Genomic DNA, 22,339 nt, shown 5'->3' on the forward strand with positions numbered 1-22,339 from the left:
TATATAAGTGTCCCTATTTGGCAAGATAATAGGGCATTTACAACCATAATACAACACCCCAATTGAAGGTGTTTGGAGCACTGTAGTAGTGTTTTTATATGGCAAGATAATAGGGCATTTACAACCCTAATACAACACTCCAATTGATGGTGTTTGGAGCACTCTAGTAGTGTCTCTCTATGGTAAGATAATGGGGCATTTGAAACCCTAATACAACTCTCCTATTGAAAGTGTTTGGAGCATTATAGTAGTGTCCCTATTTGGCAAGATAATAAGGCATTTAAAACCCTCATACAACACATCAAATGAAGGTGTTTGGAGCAATATAGTAGTTTCTTTATACGGCAAGATAATAAGACATTTACAACCCTAGTACTACACTCCAATTGAAGGTCTTTAAAGCACACTAGTATTGTCTCTACATGGCATGATATTGGGGCATTTACAACCCTAATACAAAACTCCAATTGAATGTTTTAGGAGCACTCTAGTAGTGTCTTTATATGGCAAGATAATAAGGCATTTACAACCATAATAGAACACTCCAATTGAAGGTGTTTGCAGCACTGCAATAGTGTCTTTATATGGCAAGATAATAGGCCATTTACAACCCTAATACAACACTCCAATTGATGGTGTTTGGAGCACTCTAGTAGTTTGTCTATCTGGCATAACAATAGGGCATTTGCAACCCTGATACAACACTCCAAATGAAGGTGTTTGGAGCACTCTAGTAATTTCTTCATATGGCAAGATAATAGGGCATTTACAACCATAATACAACATTCCAATTGAACGTGTTTGGAGCACTGTAGTAGTCTCTATCTGGCCAAACAATAGGGCATTTACAAACCTAATAGAACACTCCAATTGAAGGTTTTTGGAGCACGACAGTAGAGTCTTTATATGGCAAGATAATAGGGCATTTACAACCCTAAAGCAACATTCTAATTGATGGTGTTTGGAGCAATCTAGTAATGTCTCTATCTGGCAAAACAATATGGCATTTACAACCCTAATACAACACTCCAAATGAAGGTGTTTGGAGCACTCTAGTACTATCTTTATATGGCAAGATAATAGGGCATTTACAACCATAATACAACACTCCAATTGAAGGTGTTTGGAGCACTCTAATAGTGTCTTTATATGGCAAAACAATAGGGCATTTACAACCCTAATACAACACTCCAATTGAAGGTGTTTGGAGCACTGTAGTTCTGTCTCTATATGGCAAGATAATGGGGCATTTACATCCATAAAACAACAATCCAATTGAAGGTGTTTGAGCACGGTAGTAGTGTCTCCATATGGCAAAACAATAAGGCATTTACAACCATAATACAACATTCCAAATAAAGGTGTATGGAGCACCGCAGTAGTGTCTCTATCTGGCAAAACAGAAGGGCATTTACAACCCTAATACAATACTCCAATTGAAGGTGTTTGGAGTACTCTAGTGGTGTCTCTAGAGGGCGATAGAATAGGGCATTTACAACCCTAATACAACAAACAAATTGAAGGTATTTGGAGCACTCTTGTAGTGTCTCTATAATAGGGCATTTAAAATCCTAATACAACACTCCAATTGATGGTGTTTGGAGTACTCTAGTAGTGGCTCTATATAGCAAGATAATGGGGCATTATAACCGTAATATAACACTCCAATTGAAGGTGTTTGGAGCACTCTAGTAGTCCCTATATGGCAAGATAATAAGGCATTTGCAACCCTTATACAACACTCCAATTAAAGGTGTTTGGAGCACTCTAGTAGTGTCTCTATATGGCAAGATAATAGGGCATTTACAACCCTAATACAACACTCCAATTGAAGGTGTTTGGAGCACTCTAGTAGAGTCTCCATATGACAATAGAATATGGCGTTAACAACCCTAATAAAACAAACTAATTGAAGGTATTTGGAGCACTCTAGTTGTGTCTCTATAATGGGGCATTTAAAATCCTAATACAACACTCGAATTGATGGTGTTTGAAGAATTCTAGTAAGGTCTCTATATGGCATGATATTGGGGCATTTACAACCCTAATACAACACTCCAAATGAAGGTGTTTGGAGCACCCTAGTAGTGTCTTTATATGGCAAGATAATAGGGCTTTTACAACCATAATACAATACTCCACTTGAAGGTGTTTCGAGCACTGAAGTATTGTCTTTATATGGCAAGATAATACGGCATTTACAACCCTAATGCAACGCTCCAATTGATGGTGTTTTGAGCACTCTAGTAGTGTCTTTATATGGCAAAATAATAGGGCATTTACGACCACCATACAACACTCCAATTGAAGGTGTTTCGAGCACTCTAGTAGTGTCCCTATATGGCAAAACAATAAGGTATTTACAACCCTTATACAACACTCCAATTGAAGTTGTTTGGAACACTCTAGTATTGTCTCCATATGGCATTAGAATAGGGCGTTAACAACCCTAATGCAACAAAACAATTGAAGGTGTTTGTACCACTCTAGTAGTCTCTCCATATGGCAATAGAATATGGCGTTAACAACCCCAAAAAAACAAAGTAATTGAAGGTATTTGGAGCACTCTAGTTGTGTCTCTATAATGCGGCATTTAAATTCATAATACAACACTCCAATTGAAGGTTTTTGGAGCACTGTAGTTTTGTCTATATATGGCTTGATAATAGGGCATTTACAACCCTAATACAACACTCAAAATGAAGGTGTTTGGACGACTGTAGTAGTGTCTTTATATGGCAAGATAATAGGGCATTTACAGCCATAATACAACAATCCAATTAAAGATGTTTGGAGCACTGTAGTTCTGTATATGGCAAGATAATGGGGCATTTACATCCATAAAACAACAATCCAATTGAAGGTGTTTGGAGCACTGTAGTAGTGTCTCTATATGGCAAAACAATAGGGCATTTACAACCATAATACAACATTCCAAATAAAGGTGTATGGAGCACCGTAGTAGTGTCTCTATCTGGCAAAACAGTAGGGCATTTACAACCCTAATACAACACTCCAATTGAAGGTGTTTGGAGTACTCTAGTGGTGTCTCTAGAGGGCAATAGAATAGGGCATTCACAACCCTAATACAACAAACAAATTGAAGGTATTTGGAGCACTCTTGTAGTGTCTCTATAATAGGGCATTTAAAATCCTAATACAACACTCCAATTGATGGTGTTTTGAGTACTCTAGTAGTGTCTCTATATGGCATGATAATGGGGCATTTAGAACCGTAATACAACACTCCAATTGAAGGTGTTTGGAGCAATCTAGTAGTGTCCCTATATGGCAAGATAATAAGACATTTGCAATCCTTATACAACACTCCAATTAAAGGTGTTTGGAGCACTGTAGTAGTGTCTCTATATGGCAAAACAATAGGGCATTTACAACCATAATACAACACTCCAAATAAAGGTGTATGGAGCACCGTAGTAGTGTCTCTATCTGGCAAAACAGTAGGGCATTTACAACCCTAATACAACACTCCAATTGAAGGTGTTTGGAGCACTCTAGCAGTGTCTTTATATGGCAAGATAATAGGGCTTCTACAACCATAATACAATACCCCAATTGAAGGTGTTTGGAGCACTGAAGTAGTGTCTTTATATGACAAGATAATAGGGCATTTACAACCTTAATACAATGCTCCAATTGATGGTGATTGGAGCACTCTAGTAGTGTCTTTATATGGCAAGATTATAGGGCATTTACAACCATCATACAACACTCCAATGGAAGGTGTTTCGAGCACTGTAGTAGTGTCTCTATATGGCAACGCTCCAATTGATGGTGATTAGAGCACTCTAGTAGTGTCTCTATATGGCAAGATAATGGGGCATTTACAACCCTAATAGAACACTCCAATTGAAGGTGTTTGAATAACTGTAGTAGTGTCTCCATATGGCAAGCTAATAGGGCATTTACAACCCTAATCCAACACTCCAATCGAAGGTGTTTGTAGCACTCTAGTAGTCTCTCCATATGGCAATAGAATATGGCGTTAACAACCCTAATAAAACAAACTAATTGAAGGTATTTGGAGCACTCTAGTTGTGTCTCTATAATGGGGCATTTAAAATCGTAATACAACACTCCAATTGATGGTGATTGGAGCACTCTAGTAGTGTCTTTATATGGCAAGATTATAGGGCATTTACAACCATCATACAACACTCCAATTCAAGGTGTTTCGAGCACTGTAGTAGTGTCTCTATATGGCAACGCTCTAATTGATGGTGATTAGAGCACTCTTGTAGTGTCTTTATATGGCAAGATAATAGGGCATTTACAACCATCATACAACACTCCAATTGAAGGTGTTTCGAGCACTGTAGTAGTGTCTCTATATGGCAAAACAATAGGGAATTTACAACCCTAATACAACACTTCAATTGAAGGTGTTTGGAGCACTCTAGTAGTACATATGGCATTAAAATATGGCCTTAACAAACCTGATACAACAAACCAATTGAAGGTATTTGGAGCACTCTAGTAGTGTCTCTATAATAGGGCATTTAAAATACTAATACAACACTTCAATTGAAGGTGTTTGAAGCACTCTAGTAGCGTCTCTATATGGCAAGATAATGGGGCATTTAGAACCCTAATACAACACTCCAATTGAAGGTGTTTGGAGCACTCTAGTAGTTTCTCCATATGGCAAGATAATAGGGCATTTACAACCCTAATACAACAGTCCAATTGAAGGTGTTTGGAGCACTCTAGTAGTGTCTCCATATGGCAATAGATTATGGCGTTAACAACCCTAATAAAACAAATTAATTGAAAGTATTTGGAGCACTCTAGTTGTGTCTCTATAATGGGGCATCTATAATCCTAATGCTACACTCCAATTGAAGGTGTTTGAAGCACTCTAGTACTGTCTCTATATGGCATGATATTGGGGCATTTACAACTCTAATACAACAATCGAAATGAAGGTGTTTGGAGCACCCTAGTAGTGTCTTTATATGGCAAGATAATAGGGCTTTTACAACCATAATACAATACTCCAATTGAAGGTGTTTCGAGCACTGAAGTAGTGTCTTTATATGGCAAGATAATAGGGCATTTACAACACTAATACAACGCTCCAATTGATGGTGTTTGAAGCACTCTAGTAGTGTCTTTATATGGCAAGATAATAGGGCAGTTACAACCATCATACAACATTCCAATTGAAGGTGTTTCGAGCACTATAGAGCAACACTCCAATTGAAGGTGTTTGAAGCACTCTAGTAGTGCAAGATAATGGGGTATTTAGAACCCTAATACAACACTCCAATTGAAGGTGTTTGGAGCACTCTAGTAGTGTCTCCATATGGCATTAGAATAGGGCGTTAACAAGCCTAATACAACAAACCTATTGAAGGTGTTTGTAGCACTCTAGTAGTGTCTCCATATGGCAATAGAATATGGCGTTAACTACCCTAATAAAAGAAACTAATTGAAGGTATTTGGAGCATTCTAGTAGTGTCTCTATATGACGTGATAATAGGGCATTTTACAACCTTAATAGAACACTTCAATTGAAGGTTTTTGGAGCACTATAGTAATGTTTATATATGGCAAGAGAAGACGATAGTTCCAACCCTAATACAACACTCAAATTGAAGGTGTTTGTAGCAGTTTTGTAGTGTCTCTATATGGCAAGATAATAGGGCATTTACAACCATAATATAACACTCCAATTGAAGGTGTTTGGGGGCACTCTAGTAGTGTCCCTATATGGCAAGATAATAGGGCATTTACAATCTAAATAAAACACTCCAATTGAAGGTGTTTAGAGCACTCTAGTAATGTCTCTATATGGCAAGATAATAGGGCATTTACAACCCTCATACAACGCTCCAGTTGAAGGTATTTGGAGCACTCTAGTAGTGTCTCCAGATGCATTATAATAGGGCATTTAAAACCCTAATACAACACTCCAATTGAAGGTGTTTGGGGAACCCTAGTAGTATCTCTATATGGCAAGGTAATAGGGCATTTACAACCCTAATACAACACTCCAATTGAATTTGTTTGGAGCATTCTAATAGTTTCTCCAGATGGCAAGATGATAGGGCATTTACAACCTTAATACAACACTCCAATTGAAGGTGTTTGGAGCACTCTAATAGTTTCTTCAGATGGCAAGATAATATGGCATTTACAATCCAAATACAACACTCCTATTGAAGGTATTTGGAGCACTCTAGTAGTGTCTCTATATGGCAAGATTATAGCGCATTTGCAACCCTAATACAACACTCCAATTGAAGGTGTTTGTAGCACTCTAGTAGTGTCTCTATATGATAAGATAATATGGCATTTACAACCCTAATACAACACTCCAATTGAAGGTGTTTGGAGCACTCTTGTAGTTGGCAAGATAATGCCATGGCCATTTGAGGATAGAGTGTCATCAAATCCAAGAATCCCGCCGAGGCTTCAACCATTTGTAAAAAGATATCTCAAGATAATTGAGGTCAAGTTCTGGAGGTTTCATTGAATGGTGTGGCGAGTATCTGATTCTTGGTACATGATAATTGCAAAATTTTAGGAACTATCGTATAATCAATGATCGTTATTGCTATCTTAAATATACAATGGATCACGGTGGAACATATAGTTATAGTGGATGGGATTTGAGAGTTGTAGAATTACCAGCTGCGGAACTCGACACTATGCATGTAGAGAAGAGTTTGCCGTTATAGCTAGCTAGATATTTTAAGAATATATTTTGTATGGATATACACATGTTGTGTATTTTGTGCATTCATGAATAGTACTTCTAAAAAAAGTATTAATTACCCTTTTGAATATCCCATCAATTCAAAAAAGAACAGTGCTGGTATTAATCAAACTAATGTTGACGGCTCATCTACATCATGGATAGTAAAGATCAACACATCTACACCATCGGATTAATAGCCCAACCGATGTCAAAGAGTCAATCAAAACCAACGGTTGGTTAAAAACTAACCGATGGAAAAGAGGGGGCATCCGTGCCATCAGTTTATTAAACACCAACCGATGGTAAAAAGTTCAACGTAATTACAGCGCTGCCACTCGTGACGAACGCCATTTGTGCAGAAGTTCATCCGATGGTAAATGAGCGATGGCAAAAATATTTTTTGTAGTAGTGCATGAAACTGGTATGAATCAACGCGCGACAGAAATTTTGAAAGGATGAATGATTATAAGAGATTAATGAGCGAATATTTTTAGCAACATATTTTCGATTACAATTGCAATTAATTTGGTAGGAAATACTTGTTTTTGCGGGCAACCAATTAATTGGTTGTAATAAAATTAATGGGTTGTAATAAATAATATCTAATACAACCAATTAATTTTGTAGCAATATCATTAATCTAATGCATCAAAATTTTGTTCGGTTGAACTAATTTGTTGAAAATGGTCTACTTTGGAGTAGTGTTAGGAATGCAATAATAATTTGCTATAAGCCTATAACAGTTCCACGACAAAGTAAGGAAGAGTGTGGTTGCCAAATAGAGGTGATGTGCATAACCGGAATCCACTATGGGTTATGTCAGGGTTATTACTTATTGCTCTTTTTTTTTCCTTCCTAGCTACTCCATAGCCTCTAATTGACAAAGTTAACATTTCTTTCTTATATATGGGACTCCAGGAGCACAATTTGAGATTGCAGTAAATTAAAAGCTTCTTAATTGTTCTTTTGAATTAAATATATAATCGATTTTAATTTCTCCACAGCTTCAATTCATTGCCAGGATGCAGGTAACCTCCTGTACTGTCCTGACCAATTTCTATGGGAATTAATTCAGGAAGCCCTGAATTACTTACTACTTAATTGTCTCGTCTCTGTGAGGACTGAGACATATATACTTAGAATGAGTCATGCATGCCTTACTTTATCGAGTCGCATACGTAGCGCGTCTCCAAGTTGTAAGTTGTGGCCCCACCCGAAAGCCACTTCCCTTTAAACATGACTTGACTATTAATAAATAGATCTATATCCTCCAATATTCTAAATAGCGCGCTATAGCGGCGCTATAGCGCCGCTATAGCGTTTTTTTTTCATAAAAGCTATGGCGCTATGTCCAAATAGCGCCGTTATAGCGCACTATTTCGCGCTATAGCGCCGCTATTTGGATATAGCGCAATTTTTTTAACCCGGCCGCTATAACGCGATAAACGCTATTTAAAACATTGATATCCTCAATCACTTTACGATTTTTTTCATAAGTGAGCCTATTTTATTAAAAAGCCCGGTTTTGTTCAAAACAGGCAGGCCCATTTGAGCCAACAAAACCAACAAATGATTTTTTTAGCAGTGTTTGTTTGTAAGTAATATAAAATCTCAACTTACCCTTTCAATTTGATTTTCAACACTTCTGCAATTTTTTGAAGGTTAAATTTCATCGTAGGTCACTAAACTTTGTACTTTATCATGAATTGGTCATTCAACTTTGATTTGTTCCAATTAAGTCACTCTATTTTTTTTTCCAAATTGATCACTATATAATTTTTTTCTCCAAAATGCTAACGGAATGTGTTCATTCCATCCAAAATGCTGACGGAACATGTTCATTCTGTCCAAAATTCTAACGGAATAAACATATTCCGTCGAAAATACTGTAACGTTCCGTAATGTCAATTTTTCTTAGTTTTTAACATAAATCATCCCAAGAAAATGTAACAACTATTTATGTAACACTTCATCACGATTAGATACATTTTAGAACTTATTTAAATAAGATTTTTATACAAATTAATATTAAAAAGTTTAAACACTTTGTAAAAGAAGAGTTCAAACGAGAAACCGATCTAATATGCATCTTGGGTTAGAATCACATGTGCGATTAAATTTGCATGAAATTTAATATCTGAAAAGTTAACTTTAATATCTACAATTTTTTTGTTTACAAAGTTATCTCAAATTTCCAACGTAAAATTCAGCATAAAATTCTAAAGTCAGTAAATAGTGTTGTTCAGAAACTGCAAACCTCTGTCAACTATTTTAATGATTCCGCCTCACTGAAAATTCCGATTAAGTTGAAATCAGTTGTGATTGAACCATAATGGAAAATCCTATGATTATTATGTAGTAAATTTTCTCAAATTCTGAACCTTTAAGTCTAGGTATGTTTATTTTCAAGAACAAAAATTAAAACTGCATAAAACAGAATTTTGTAAATAGCACAAAATAGTAATGTTAATTAATTATGGTTTATTAAAATCCAATCCAACCCAAAGAACGAGATAGCACTTGCGATCGATAGAAAAAGTACGCAAATGTCAGGAGACAGGAGATCACGTGCGGCTAAATGGATATCCACGAAGTAAGTACAACATTTCAGAGTCACAAGAAAGCGAAACCCTAGATATGTTGAATCTTTCAAAATATTAAAGCACATAGAAACCATTTGCCTAAGAGTCAGCACTATTCCCAACCAGGATAAAGTACATCTAGTCTTCTATGACTCACAACAGTAACTATATATATATTCTCGTACCCATCCTACATCATCGACCATTCTAACTCAAGCTTGGAATGAGACGTTAGTGTATGAAAAAATTTCCATGAAAGTCTTAGACACCAAACAACTACTTCAGAGAAAAATTGTTTGACAAATGTTAGTTCAATGGAGCTGCCACTTAAATCAAAGAAACTATGTGTAGCATTTTGTCACAGTTAGTAAAAGTAATTCAATTAAATATTTGAATTTTGAGGATAAAATTCTTTTTAAGAGGGAAATGATGTAACGCCTCATAAATTAAGAGATAAATATAAGTGTGAATCAATATGAATTTCAGTTTACTAATAAATATATCGCAACGTAATTGAAATACTAAATTAAGTCACAAATGTATACAAAATAAAGGAAAATATATATAGAAAACGATGTTATGAAATATAGTATATATAAATAAAATATAATAGAAATAAGACAATTTTCAATTACTTTGAACAATGATATGTATATTAGAAAATAAAAAAAAACGTACAAAACAAAATACTCATTAACAAATACACCTCATAATGTTATATAGAAATAAACTATATATATAAATACACTTCATTAAGGAAACCATATATATAGAAATAAACTAGTGCTATAGTCACGGCTAACAGAGCCACCTAATGGTTATAAATACACCCCAGTAGGAAATATTGTAACTCCATCCAAATATTCAATCTTATACCAAATATAACTCCTAAATCTTTGCTCTGATAAAACCCACAATCTAATTAATTTTAATCAACGCACCTCTTGCCTAAACCATCCTATCCCTCTCCTGTTTAAATTATTCATCTCTGCTCCCTCTTTTAAATATGCAAAAACCATTTCCCGTCTATCTATCTTTGTTCCTTCGCAGCCGAACCAAGGAAAAATCCAAAAATCTTACAAATTCGAAATTGGATGAAAGTTTCCCTCTATGGTCTTCTGCTTTAAGGTACTCTAAACGCTTGATTTATTATTGATAGTTGTTGCATAAATTTCATCAATTAGGATACAATAAGTAGATGTTGGTTATAATAAAGTATTGTTCTTAGATTTCAAGAGTTTATGATTTCTTTTCTTTATATTATAATTAACCTGAAATAATTTTTAGTATAATAAAATATGAAATTATTCTCTTCAATTTAATATTTACTTCTAATCATATAGTTTGACACATAATTGATTGTAACTTGTTCCTTGCATCAACTAATCAAGATCTGATTTCAAAGACTAGTTGTCATTATTAGCATTTTAATCATTTTGATCTGAACCGTTTTGTTTATGGAATAAAACAAATAAGATATTTTGATTTGTATTTATATTCATAACGAAGTCTAAAGTAGAGATATCCTTTATAGTCTATATATATTAATTACTCACTACTATTTTATAGACTTAGAAACTATTTTTCAGCAAATATAAAATATAGATATCTTTGTCTTAAAAATATATTTTAGCAAATATAAATTTATGAATTTCCTTATTTAAAAATAAAAATCCCAGCAAATAGTTTATACTAATTTGTCCTATGATAAATTTAGATTACTATTTTAGAGTCTCAAATCTACTATATATTTAATTAGTGAATACATTAAATGAAGTTAAGAATAAGAAATAATAAAAATGTTAATACATAAAAAGAAAGTATTCATAAATTTTAGGATATGAGAACAAGTAAATATTCCTAAATAGATATATGTTTATTCACTAGATTCGACGTTTGAAGATTTAAGTAACGTAAGAGATGACCAGGAACCTACTTAAATAACAGGTGCGGGTTTCCTAGACTTTATAAAACTATTTTACTTTTCTATTGTCATTAAACTGTTTATTATTATTGCATTAGTCGGATTTATGCATGTTGTTGTCGAACCATTCGTATGACTTGAGTAGAAACAAATAACTTGCATGAAATGATAGGATTCATATATTGACCAATGGACTTGCATGAATAGGATGTGTTGAGCATGGCATGAACTGTGTGATTGAATAAATGTGTTTTTGAAAAAGAACGAATATGGTAATTGAACAGGGGCCAATATGCTTGCATATTGGGATGTATACATTGGGTTTAGTTTCGACTGGACCCCTCGTTAACGTGACTGTAGGCGAAAGCGGTCCTGTCACGGATGTGATTGTAGGCTGACGCGGTCCCTTCACGGACGTGATCGTAGGCGCAAGCGGAAGCGGTCCTATCATGCCAAGACCTAGCGGCATATGAATTCACCGTCTAGTGACGCAAACGAACAAGATTAACGGATTTTTGTTTAAATAAATGAAAGTAGTAAGTAATGATAGAACATGCATTGCATTAAAAGAAGCATACGCATTTTATTTTCTCATCATATTTGTGAATGTAAGTAAAGGTTTTATAAGCTCTGGGCTGGAACTAAATCCCGCACTGAGAGAAGGTTCGATCTCTCACCCGTTCCACTTTTATGTGGGTTCCAGGTAATGAAGAGGAAGGATTCAAGCAAGGACAAGAGTGAGACTAAGCGGAAAGACCCATGATTAATAATTGCCACATGTTGTTTAGTTTTTATATTTCTTTTTCATGATTCAATAATTGATACATTGAGCAAGCATGGCAGTGCTTGTGCTACTAGCCATGTCCGCCATGATCGTTTGTTAAACTCAATTGTTTATGAAATAAATGTGGCATTATGTTTTGTTGTTATTGATAATGTATGTGATGTGCATACGTTTTACGTAGAAATATGTAGCGGGTTGTCTCAGGGTGTGACAAATACTAACAAAATGAGAATATTTCGTTAGCATTTAGAATGAAAAAATTATAGAGTAACCAATTTGGAACAAATAGAAAGTTGAGTGATCAATCCGTGACAAAGTACAAAATTTAGTGACCTCTGATAAAATTTATCATTTCGTAAACTATATGTATTTGTTTGTTTCTCATAAAAAGAAAAGTTACATTCATTGTACATAAAATTTTTCAACATTGTCTCTTTTGACCTGATTTGAAATCATAAAATGAATTGTTGATGTGAATACACAAAAATCAGGATTCATTTTTAAACATCATAAATATGTTGAGTTTGTACTTTATAAGTTATTTAATTTATTTCTAAATTTTTGTAAACGCCGGCAAAATCATAGGGAAACACCAGGAAAGACCTTTCCCGACTCTTTCATTTGCGGCACTTAAGTAAATGCCGCTAAAAGTTAATAGTGGCGTTTTTTAATGCCACTAAAGACTATATTTTTGTAGTGGTTACACATGAAAGTGTTTTTTTTTTATTTATTTGTCAAACTAATTCCTAAAACAAGTACCACTAATGTCCTGTATTTTTAAGAAACGAATAAGACAAACATGTTCAATGTTTTAAAATAAAAATAAAAATCTATAAGTATGAGATGATGAAATGGAACTGTAACAGAATGATATAATGGATTGTATTATAGCTGTTATCCATAAGTACACTATTTTGAAGTAGTGGTGGAAATGCAACAATAATTTGTTGTAACATTTCTTTCTTATATATATATGGGACTCCAAGCCAGGAACACAATTGAATAACATTCCTTCCTAGCTTTCTCGCCATGATGCCAGGAGACTGTTTCATTAATTGATCTATATCCTCGATCATTTTACGGTTTTGTTCATATGTGAGTCTATTTCATTAATAAGTCCGATTTTATTCAAAACAGGCAGGCCCATTTGAGCCAACAGTAGGGGTGAAAACAGTGAAAAACCAACCAGATTGAATAGTGGTAAAACCCAGCAATTATACTAGCAATGACCATACAACTCAGCAATTATATTAAACATTTTGAACGTCAAAACAAAATTCAAAAGTAATATAAAACTAACAAATGATTATTTGAGCGGTGTTTGTTTGTAAGTAACTTAAAACCTCAACTTAACTTTTCAATTTGATTTTCAACACTTCTGCGATTTTTTGAAGGGCAAATTTCATCGTAGGTCACTAAACTTTGTACTTTGTCACGAATTGGTCATTCAACTTTGATTTGTTCGAATTAAGTCACTCATTTTTTCATTTGTTTCAAATTGATCACTATATAATTTTTTTCTCCAAAATGCTAACGGAATATGTTTATTCCGTTCAAAATGATAACAGAATATGTTTATTTTGTCCAAAATTCTAATGAAATAAACATATTCCGTCCAAAATACTAACGAAATGAGAATATTTTGTTAGCATTTAAATGGAAAAATTATAGAATAACCAATTTGGATCAAATAGAAAATTGAGTGATCAATGCGTGACAATGTACAAAATTTAGTGACCTCTGATAAAATTTACCCTTTCTTGTACTATATGTATTTGTTTGTGTCTTATAAAAAGGAAAGTTACATTCACTATACATAAAAATTTTCAACATTGTCTCTTTTGACCTGAATTGAAATCATAAGATGAATTATTGATGTGAATACCACAAAAATCAGGATTCCTTTCTGAACATCATAAATATGTTGAGTTTATACTTTATAAGTTATTTAATTTATTTCTAAATTTTTGTAAACACCGGCAAAACCATAGGAAAATGCTGGGAAAGACCTTTCCCGACTCTTGCATTTGTGGCACTTAAGTAAACGCCGCTAAAAGTTAATAGTGACGTTTTTCAGACATTTAGTGGCGTTCTTCAATGCCACTAAAGGCTATATTTTTTGTAGTGGTTACACATGAAAGTGGTTTTTTTTTTATTTGTCAAACTAACTTCTAAAACAAGTACCACTAATGTCCTCTATTTGTAAGAAATAAATAAGACTAATTGTTGAGGAAAACATGTTCAATATTTTAAAATAAAAATCTACAATTATGAGATGATGAAGTAAAACTGTAACAGAATGAAGAGCATCATTGTAATAGAATAATATAATGGATTGTATTATAGCTGTTATATATAAGTACACTATTTTGGAGTAGTATTGGAAATGCAACAATAATTTGCTTTAACATTTGTTTCTTATATATAGATGGGACTCCATGCCAGGATGCCAGGTAAGCCTGTTTCATTAATTGATCTATATCCTCGATCACTATACGGTTTTGTTCATATGTGAGTCGGTTTCATTAATAAGCCCGATTTTGTTGAAAACAGGCAGGCCCATTTAAGCCAATAGTAGGGGTGAAAATAGTGAAAAACCAACCAGATCAGATAGTGGTCAAACCCAGCAATTATACTAGCAATGACCAGCAATTATATTAAACATTTTGGACATCAAAATAGAATTCAAAAGTAATATAGAACCAACAAATAATTTTTGAGCGGTGTTTGTTTGTAAGTAATTTAAAACCTCAACTTAGCCTTTCAATTTGATTTTCAACGCTTCTGCGATTTTTTGAAAGGTAAATTTCATCATAGGTCACTAAACTTTGTACTTTGTCACGAATTGGTCATTCAACTTTGATTTGTTCCAATTAAGTCACTCAACTTTTCATTTGTTTCAAATTGATCACTATATAATTTTTTTCTCCAAAATGCTAACGGAATATACCAATTACATCCAAAATACTGACGGAATATGTTTATTACGTCCAAAATGCTAATCGAATATGTTCATTCTGTCCAAAATTCTAATGGAATAAATATATTCCGTTCAAAATACTAACATAATGAGAATATTTCATTAGCATTTTGAATGAAAAAGTTATAGAGTGACCAATTTTAAACAAATATAAAGTTGAGTGGTCAATTCGTGACAAAGTACAAAATTTAATGACCTCTGATAAAATTTACTCTTTTCTTGAACTATATGTGTTTGTTTGTTTCATATAAAAATGAAAGTTACATTCATTGTACATAAAATTTTCCAACATTGCCTCTTTTGACCTGATTTGAAATCATAAGATGGATTATTGATGTGAATACCACAAAAATGAGGATTCCTTTCTGAACATCATAAATATGTTGAGTTTATACTTTATAAGTTATTTAATTTATTTATCAATTTCTGTACTATATACAAGCTAGTGAAAATCATCAATGACTTACTAGAAAAGACTAATGTTTATAAATGTGGTCCTTTAGTTGATATGTGCTTAATTGGAACTGGTTTTTTTTAATGATTAATGATAATTGTCATTAACAGATATATTGATTAAAAAAGTTTAATTACAGAAATGGCTGTCAATTGTGCTCCCCCTTATCTTATAATAAGCTATATATATTTACATGGAGCCCCAATTGCAGTTAAGTATTAAGCTTAGTGTAAACAAGCCGTTATCCAGCCACCTCTCTATTTTCAGTACCGTGTCATTAATAAGATGACCCACTGATCTCTGCTTATTAGAGAACAATCTTCTGTTTCTCTCCCTCCACAGTGCCTAATTGGAACTGTTAAAGTAAGATAGAATTGTTGCATTCCCAAATTATCAACGTGTCTATATTAGGAGATGTTGGAGCCTTCAACAGTTCAACACCATTACATTTAATTAGTAGGTTTACATGCCTACTTCAATCCAAGATTTGGATAAAAAGGAATGAATTGAAGGATAGTTCCTATCCCACTTAAATCATCACTTCTAAAATCACACACAAATTAAGGTTATATATAAATTAAGTTCAATTAATAGAAGTATCAACAAAAATGCACTTACAATATTAAATAACTAATTGAGATAGGACAAAACAGCACTGTCCCAACAACAACAACAAAAAGTTCATTAGTTTTTTTAAATGGATATAAATATGTTTTTATTTCAAAGGGATCACAGAATCCTGTTACTTCTATCCCAATCATTCAAAGTTTTTTATGCGCAAATCTAAAAAAAACAATTCATTGGTTCCTTATCTTATCAATAACACCGCTCTAGAAGTTGAGAGTTGGCTACATAATGGCTGAGAAGCTTATACTCTGATGGTGTAACTCCACTTAGCGGATGTTACAGTACAATTAAATTATTTATCCTAGCGAATGAGCAAAGAGATTGTATACTTAAATTATATACGTAAATACTTTTTTTTATCAATATATATGTTGTTGCCGACAACCATCAAAAAAAAAATTATATTCCCTATCTCTAACTTTGTCTTATGATCAATTCTGGGTGCCAATTTTGATTTTATTTCAATTAATCAATCTCGTTTAACCTTTTCGTTTTTTTTTTCGTTTTTTTTTTTTGTTTTGACGGAGAATATGAATTCTAGTCAGATGAATATATTGAAAAAAAGAGGTTCATTATATATATGGTTCGTATTTATCAATTATCGTAGCGTTTTTTTTAAATCTTCAATTTGATTTCTCACTTGGGATCAAAATCGGAGTATATATCTACAATCATATCATTTTTAAAAGTAATTACTTTTCATGTTTTAATTATCACCTAGTAAATTATATTAAAATTTATCACATTGAGTTTTGGGCTAAGAAATTAAAAATTGTCAGTTAATTAATTAATAATAAAACTAATTAATTCCCTATTGAAATGGAAATATTATTTAGTATAATAGAAATTTTACTTGATATATTGTGAATTAATAGTTCCTATTGTACAAATATCACTTTCTTTGGAAAAAGTTTGTTATAAAATCTTGCAATTTGGTGAGAATTTCGTTTTAAATTTTTTAAATTTCAGTTTAAATTCCTTTGTAAATTGATTGAAATTTTGATTTCAATTCACTTAATTTGTCGAAATTTGTACAATTTTGATTTCACCGGTGGATAAATATAGCACCAGACAGCCTTTGTAGGGTATTTTTTTTTTAAAAAGTCTAGTGGGATAATCTAAAATGTTTTTAGGCAGAAGGCTCCTCATTTTTCACAAGAATATTTTTTTTTATGGTTATTTTGTAAGAATAAATTCGAAACATATTATGCTTTCTAGCATAAAAGGCATATATATGTCCTAACTTTGTTAATACTAGAATTATGCCTCACTTTGCTTCGGCAGCAATAATCGAAGTCGTATATATGAGTTATCGGTTATATTACAAACCAAAAAAATTACATATTATGCAATTAAGCATTAGTTTATATAAGAACAATACAAAAAAAAAAAAAAAAAAACTTGTAATGTGACATTTTATTGGTTCTGCAGAGTTTGCTACAACTGAAAAAGAACTAGCAGTGTACATAGGGCCGGGTGAAAACGGTATGGATAATATTTGATCAGTATTCAATCTGTATTCAAAAATTTAAATGTGGATATCTGATATCTGAATATCCATGTGGATAAAGATATTGATATGGTTTTACATTTCAATTATCCATATCTGAATAATAGATATATACCATATATTTTAATATATATTGTGAAAAATTTATGTTATTCACCATTACAATTAGATAAATATTATGAACTTTAATATTTTTTAATATTTATTTATATTATTTTAATAAATATCCGATTTGATCCATATGCATATCCGTATCTGTCTGATATCCGCTTCATATCCATATCCGGAAAATAAAATAAAAAGATATGAATATGATTTTACCACTATCCGCTCTGTATCCGCTCCGTTTTCACCCCTAAGTGTACATTATAAAAGAGTAAACTGCAATTTTATTTTTGTACGTGAGCAGCAACATAAAGAGCTTCACAACTTTCTGATGAAGAAATGGCTAAGGAAATAAGAGGTGTGGTTCTGGATCTTTAATAAAAGAAATAAAAAAAAAATAGATTTATTATGTTCATTTTTGTGTCAATTGAATTGAGCAGACGATGTTCAATTTTTATTTATAATTAACAGAAAAATCAGAAAAATTCAATTTAGATTGTCCAATATAAAATTGAACATAATAAGTCTAGTTGATAGTTGACACCTTCCTGGCTGTCTGTTTCAAGAGTATTTTCGACTGTACAAATTGCTATGTAGCAAGGTTCTAAATAGCTAGCTATAGCTACACTGTAACTTTTTCAAATCTAAAAAATTATAACTCTATTAACTACTTTTATTTTATAATAATTCTAAGAGTGAGTCTATGGTACTATGCATATTACGATTTGTTACCGTGCTACGGCTCTATATTCGAGTTTTCAAATCCTAACGGTCGATCCGAACCGTTCATCTTGTTCTCCATATTAATATGTGTTTGGAGACCAAATTTTACATTTTTTGAAAATGTAATACTATTTTTTTAGATTTATTGAAAATCACTGTTTTTGGATGGTCCAGAATTTTCAGATCAAGTGATTTTCTAAATATCTAAAAAAATAGTAAAAAAATTTCAAAAAATGTAAAACTTGGTTTTCAAACACATATTAATATGGAGAACAAGATGAACGGTTCGGATCGACCGTTAGGATTTAAAACCTCAAATATAGAGCCGTAGCACGGTAACAACCCGTGATATGCATAGTACCATAGACTCACTCTAATTCTAAATAGTTAGCTATAGTTGCACTATAACTGCATTATAACTTTTTTCGATCTTAAAAGCTATAGTGCTATAATTGTTATTTAGAATCTTGATAATCAGTATTAGTATTAAATCACAGAGGGGGGCACGAATCGGAAAATCGGATGAATGTAAAAATGAAGACAAAACAATATATAGTTGGGGCCTAAATTACGGCCTAGTTTTCTAATGATCATTTTTAGGCCAGCAGTGATGATGGGCTCTAATGGGCTGCTCAATGGTTGATGGGCCTAATCAGAACTAGCCTGCGCATTGACGAAACTTAGACTAACATTTTTTGAAATGACAGTTTAGAAGCTTCATTTCGGCTATCACCATTGTTATGTTAAAGAGTTGTATATATCATGAACAGTGGGGCATTTTCGGTCGATAACATCCCCACATAGCCCCATATTTCCTCTATATATATTCATGGGTCATTAAGGGTTTGCAATTGACAAATTGTTGTATGATACATTCAGCATCGAAAAAAATTCAAAGAAGCCAAGCTTGGAGGAATGGAGCCAGTGCGTCGATTCATCGATAAGTCTAGAGATTTTAGGTGCTATCAGTTGGGTGAGATCCGGATACTATTATATTTAGATCCGTATTCTAAAAGTGTTCGGGGCCGAATTTCGATCCATATACTTATTAGTTTCAAATTGGATCGGATCTAGATCCGGATACCTATCTATCCATAGATATTTCGAATCCAGTCTTTTGGTTCCGGATAGATAAATAATCATAACTTGTTTGTGAATTATCGGGTCCGGTTCGGATTCGGAGCGGATACATGTCGTAACTCACAAGCATTTTAGAAACCCTTTACGTTTAAATATAATTATAATTTCTTAAACATCTCAAATAATATATCATTATAATATAAATTAAAATATGCTCCAAAATATTAGATGTGAGATAATTTTAGAAAGTAAAATATTGGAGATGATGATTTCATTTTATGGTTTCAAAAATCTATGAATAGAATATTAATACCAATTTGTTTCAATTAGCAAAAAGAGCAATAAATTTCAATGATTCGTGCAGAAAGACAGATATAAGGTAGACAACGAGATCAAGAAAGAAATTAATTTAGCTTCGAAAATTTATAAGCAAAAGGTGAACGTAATATTTAATTTCAATGATCTGTGCGAAAAGAACAATAAATTTCATTCAATAAATTTCATTCAATAAATTAAAAAATACTACAAATTATTGTCTTTTCATAGTTATTAATATATGTTTTTATATTAAAAAATTATAAATAAATGATATTATAATTTTATCGGGTATTTATATGGATATCGGATCGGGTTCGGTTATGGATCGGATAATTAAATCAAACCCATATCTTATCCATTACAGTGTCGAATCTGGATCAGATATTAAATTATTAATTTTGTAACCGTACCAATAATTTAACCAGTTATATTTTCTAAATCATACCTTATCCAAATTAATCAAATTCAGATCAGTTCCGATTCAAATCCGATTCGGTTCTATATCAAATCTGAATAATCGGATAAAAGTAGCACCTTTAGTTCTAACGGCTTCATTTCCAATTGTAGTTGGAATATTTCCATCAAGGTACGTAGTTGTTAGCTATATTATATCCTCGGGGATTCGGCCAAAGAGATTGAAATTGGGACTCACGCATCCTCTCTCAATCCTTCACATTGGATATTTTCCATCTCTTTTTTTTGGAGAGCCTGCTGCCATCGATGATCACATACCTCTACGTTTGGGGGAATTTCATATATATTCCTCAAAAGTTTTAATATTACGTATTTATCCCTCCAAAGTAAATAATTACATATTTATTCTTGAAAATTACACAAACTCACATATTTACCCAATCTAATCCTATAACATATCAAATATCTCCAAAAACAATTAAATAATAATTTTTAAAACTTTAAAATTTATTTTACAATATTAATTAATAATATGTTGACTATTATGCCCTTCGGTCTGTTTAGTTCGCCTGAGTTCTCTTCTCTGTAAGGTGTCAAACCTCCCCCGTCTCTCTCTCCAAACACGCCAAATCACATATTTCAACCCGCCTTCCCTAGTCACCTCCCCTCTCACAGATTTTTGCTGCTCCTCGTTGCTTTAACTTTCCATCTTCATTTGGAGAGAGGCGGGAGGTTTAGCGCCTTAGAGAGAATAGAACTTAGACGGACTAAAGAGACAAAAACAAAGAGTATAACAGTCAACATATTATTAATTAATACTGTAAAATATTTTTTTTAAATTAAAAAAAATATTTTTTAATTATTTTTGGAGATATTTGATATGTTATAGAGTTAGATTGGACAAATATGTGAGTTTGTATGATTTTCAAAGATAAATATGTAATTATTGATTTTATAGGGTTATATATGTAATATTGAAACTTTTGAGAGATATACATGAATTCCCCTTTGTATATAAACATAGACAATAAGTTTGCAGCTGGTTCTTCCTTATGTGAAAAAACTGGATAAAATTAATTAAAAAAAATGATTATATTAATATGCTTTAATGTAAAAATACATTAATTGGACACATTTGAAGGTGAGAAAATATTTTATTTTACAAATTTATAAAGTACTCAATTGGATAATATTATTGAAAATATGTTTTTTTTTTTTCCTTTTTGTACTTTGAAACTAATAGCACTATCATATATTAAACATGATTCTAAATAGCACGTTATAGTGTTGTTATAGTATTTTTGGACCATAAAAGCTATGACGCTATTGGCACTATAGCAACGCTATATGAACATAACACTATTTTTTTAGCCGTTCTACTATAATGCGATAAACGTTATTTAAACTATGATATTAAAATAGCATATATCATAAATACTTAAATGTACACTAGAATTATTTTGTCTATAAAATCCAGAATAGACGCACTACAGCAAAATTAGTCATCTCCGACCGGTCAGGTCGCTGGTCACTGAAGACCCCCAAAAAACCAAAAAAAAAATTAAAAAATTAAAAGCATTGGAGATGAACCCTTCAGCGACCGATTTGGCCCTGTTGCGGAGAATTCGTATCCTCTGAGATATCTCAAACTTTGCGTGACTTTATTGAAAATCCCAACCGTTTAAATACGTTCTGAACGAATCTCAAAGCACAAATAATACAGCCCCTGCGCTATCACCGAATAGGCACCGGACACGTCGGTTACGCAAAAGTTGAGATATCTCAGAGGATACGCACTCGTTGCGGAAGCGTCCCCTGAAAAACGCGCGTCCCTCTCCCTGTCATCCCGCGTTTTGTGTGTTAGGTACTTAAGTTAGCAAAAAAAAAAAAAAAATCAGCGCACGCCGCGACCCACGTTCGCACGCCATTCTCTTCTCCTCTCCATCGTTATCTTCTCCTCTCCGTTCAACCGATCACCTCCTCTCCGTTCGACCACCGATCACCTCCTCTCCGTTCGACCACCGACCACCGACCACCTCCTCTCCGTTCGACCACCGACCACCCTGTCGTTTTCGATCTCCTAATAAAAAAATCACTACCACCTAAACAAGATT

The sequence above is a fragment of the Carex rostrata genome, chromosome 6 (assembly GCF_964058835.1).
Source record: "Carex rostrata chromosome 6, lpCarRost1.2, whole genome shotgun sequence".
NCBI classification, from domain to species: domain Eukaryota; kingdom Viridiplantae; phylum Streptophyta; class Magnoliopsida; order Poales; family Cyperaceae; genus Carex; species Carex rostrata.